Below are 4,137 nucleotides of genomic sequence, written 5' to 3'. Positions count from 1 at the left end.
TCTAATGCATAACCCCAAAATGATAGTGGTAAACCAATAAGAGACATCATAGATCTCACCATATCGAGTAAAGTACGATTACGACATTCGGACACACCATTACATTGTGGTGTTCCAGGTGGCGTGAGTTATGAAACTATTTCACATTGTTTCAAATGAAGACCAAACTCGTAACTCAAATATTCGTCTCCACGATCAGATCGTAGAAACTTTATTTTTCTTGTTACGATGATTTTCCACTTCACTCTGAAATTCTTTGAACTTTTTCAACTATTTTAGACTTATGTTTCATCAAGTAGATATACGCATATCTGCTCAAATCATCTGTGAAGGTCAGAAAATAACGATACTTGCCATGAGCATCAACACTCATTGGATCGCATACATCGGTATGTGTTATTTCCAATAAGTCAGTAGCTTGTTCCATTGTTCCGGAGAACGGAGTTTTAGTCATCTTGCCCAAAAGGCACGGTTCGCAAGCATCAAATGATTCATAACCAAGTGATTCCAAAAATCCATCTTTATGGAGTTTCTTCATGCGCTTTACACCGATATGACCCAAACGACAGTGCCACAAATAAGTTGCACTATCATTATGAACTTTGCATCTTTTGGCATCAATATTATGAATATGTGTATCACTATGATCGAGATCCAACAAACTATATTCATTGGGTGTATGACCATCGAAGGATTTATTCATGTAAACAGAACAACAATTATTCTTTGACTTTAAATGAATAACCCTATCGCAATAAACATGATCAAATCATATTCATGTTCAACGCAAACGCCAAATAACATTTATTTAGGTTTAACACTAATCCCGAAAGTATAGGGAGTGTGTGATGATGATCATATCAATCTTGGAACCACTTCCAATACACATCGTCACTTCACCCTCAACTAGTCTCTGTTTATTCTGTAACTCCTGTTTTGAGTCACTAATTTTGAGAAACCGAACAAGTATCAAATACTCAGGGGCTACTATAAACACTAGTAAGGTACACATCAATAACCTGTATATCAAATATACCCTTGTTCACTCTGCCATCCTTCTTATCCACCAAATATTCAGGGTATTTCCGTTTCCAGTAACCATTTCCTTTGCAGTGTAAGCACTCAGTTTCAGGCTTTGGTTCAGCTTTGGGCTTCTTCGTGGGAGTGACAACTTGCTTGCCATTCTGCTTGAAGTTCCCTTTCTTTCCCTTTGCCCTTTTCTTGAAACTAGTGGTCTTGTCAATCATCAACACTTGATGCTCTTTGTTGATTTCTACCTTCGTCAATTTCAGCATCACGAAGAGCTCGGGAATCGTTTACGTCATCCCTTGCATACTATAGTTCATCACAAAGTTCTACTAACTTGGTGATGGTGACTAGAGAATTCTGTTAATCACTATCTTATCTGGAAGATTAACTCCCACTTGATTCAAGCGATTGTAGTACCCAGACAATTTGAGCACATGCTCACTAGTTGAGCAATTCTCCTCCATCTTTTAGCCATATAACTTGTTGGAGACTTCATATCTCTCAACTCAGGTATTTGCTTCAAATATTAACTTCAACTCCTGGAACATCTCATATGGTCCATGACGTTCAGAATGTCTTTGAAGTCCCGATTCTAAGCCGTTAAGCATGGTGCACTAAACTATGAAGTAGTCATCATATTGAGCTAGCCAAACGTTCATAACGTCTGCATCTGCTCCTGCAATAGGTCTGTCACCTAGTGGTGCATTAAGGACATAATTCTTCTGTGCAGCAATGAGGATAAACCTCAGATCACGGATCCAATCCGCATCATTGCTACTAACATCTTTCAACACAATTTTCTCTAGGAACATATCAAAATAAACATATGAAAGCAACAACGCAAGCTATTGATCTACAACATAATTTGCAAAATGCTACCAGGACTAAGTTCATGATAAATTTAAGTTCAATTAATCATATTACTTAAGAACTCCCACTTAGACAGACATCTCTCTAGTCATCTAAGTGATCACGTGATCCAAATCAACTAAACCATGTCCGATCATCACGTGAGATGGAGTAGTTTTCAATGGTGAACATCACTATGTTGATCATATCTACTATATGATTCACGGTCGACCTTTCGGTCTCCGTGTTCCGAGGCCATATTTGTATATGCTAGGCTCGTCAAGTTTAACCTGAGTATTCTGCGTGTGCAACTGTTTTGCACCCGTTGTATTTGAACGTAGAGCCTATCACACCCGATCATCACGTGGTGTCTCAGCACGAAGAACTTTTGCAACGGTGCATACTCAGGGAGAACACTTCTTGATAATTTAGTGAGAGATCATCTTAAAATGCTACCGTCAATCAAAGCAAGATAAGATGCATAAAGGATAAACATCACATGCAATCAATATAAGTGATATGATATGGCCATCATCATCTTGTGCTTGGGATCTCCATCTCCGAGGCACCGTCGTGATCACAATCGTCACTAGCGCGACACCTTGATCTCCATCGTAGCATCGTTGTCATTACGCCATCTATTGCTTCTACGACTATCACTACCGCTTAGTGATAAAGTAAAGCAATTACAGGGCGTTTGCATTACATACAATAAAGTGACAACCATATGGCTCCTGCCAGTTGCCGATAACTTCGGTTACAAAACATGATCATCTCATACAATAAAATATAGCATCACGTCTTGACCATATCACATCACAACATGCCTTGCCAAAACAAGTTAGACGTCCTCTACTTTGTTGTTGCAAATTTTACGTGGCTGCTACGGGCTGAGCAAGAACCATTCTTACCTACGCATTAAAACCACAACGATAGTTTGTCAAGTTAGTGATGTTTTAACCTTCACAAGGACTGGGCGTAGCCACACTCGGTTCAACTAAAGTTGGAGAAACAGACACCCACCAGCCACCTGTGTGCAAAGCACGTCAGTAGAACCAGTCTCGTGTAAGTGTACGCGTAATGTCGGTCCGGGCCGCTTCATCCAAGAATACCGCCAAACAAAAGTATGACATGCTGGTAAGCAGTATGACTTGTATCGCCCAACTCACTTGTGTTCTACTCATGCATATAACATCTACGCATAAAACCTGGCTCGGATGCCACTGTTGGTGATGCATAGCAACAAGAGGGGAGAGTGTTGTCCACGTACCCTCGTAGACCGAAAGCGGAAGTGTTAGAACAACGCGGTTGATGTAGTCGTACGTCTTCACGATCCGACCGATCCAAGTACCGAACGTACGGCACCTCCGAGTTCAGCACACAATCATCTCGATGACGATCCCCGGACTCCGATCCAGCAGGGTGTCGGGGAAGAGTTCCGTCAGCACGATGGCATGGTGATGGTGATCATGTTCTACCGACGCAGGGCTTCGCCTAAGCACCGCTTCAATATGACCGAGGTGGAATATGGTGGAGGGGGGCACCGCACACGGCTAAGGAAACAAAGATCAACTTGTGTTCTTGGGGTGCCCCCCTTCCCCCGTATATAAAGGAGGGAGGGGGGAGGTGCGGCCGACCCCTTGGGGTGCGCCTGGAGGAGTCCTACTCCCATTGGGAGCAGGACTCCCCCCTCTTTCTTGTTGGAGAAGGAAGGGGGAAGGGGGAAAGAGGAAAGGGGGGCGCCGCCCCCCTTCCTTGTCCTATTCGGACTAGGGGGGGGGAGGGGGCGTGCGGCCTGCCCTGGCCGGCCCTCCTCTTCTCCCTTAGGGCCCATGTAGGCCCATTAACCCCCGAGGGGGTTCCAGTAACCCCCCGGTACTCTGGTAAAATCCCGATTTCACCCGGAACGATTCCGATATCCAAATATAGGCTTCCAATATATCAATCTTTATGTCTTGACCATTTTGAGACTCCTCGTCATGTCCGTGATCACATCCGGGACTCCGAACAACCTTCGGTACATCAAAAACTATAAACTCGTAATATAATTGTCATCGTAACATTAAGCGTGCGGACCCTATGGGTTCGAGAACTATGTAGACATGACCTGGAACAGTTTCCGGTCAATAACCAATAGCGGAACCTGGATGCTCATATTGGCTCCTACATATTCTACGAAGATATTTATCGGTCAAACCGCATAACAACATATGTTGTTCCCTTTGTCATCGATATGTTACTTGCCCGAGATTCGATCAT

The sequence above is a fragment of the Triticum aestivum genome, chromosome 5B (genome assembly GCF_018294505.1).
Source record: "Triticum aestivum cultivar Chinese Spring chromosome 5B, IWGSC CS RefSeq v2.1, whole genome shotgun sequence".
In the NCBI taxonomy this organism is placed as follows: Eukaryota; Viridiplantae; Streptophyta; class Magnoliopsida; order Poales; family Poaceae; genus Triticum; species Triticum aestivum.
The sequence above is the reverse complement of the archived record's forward strand: the minus strand, read 5'-3'. Positions refer to the sequence as shown.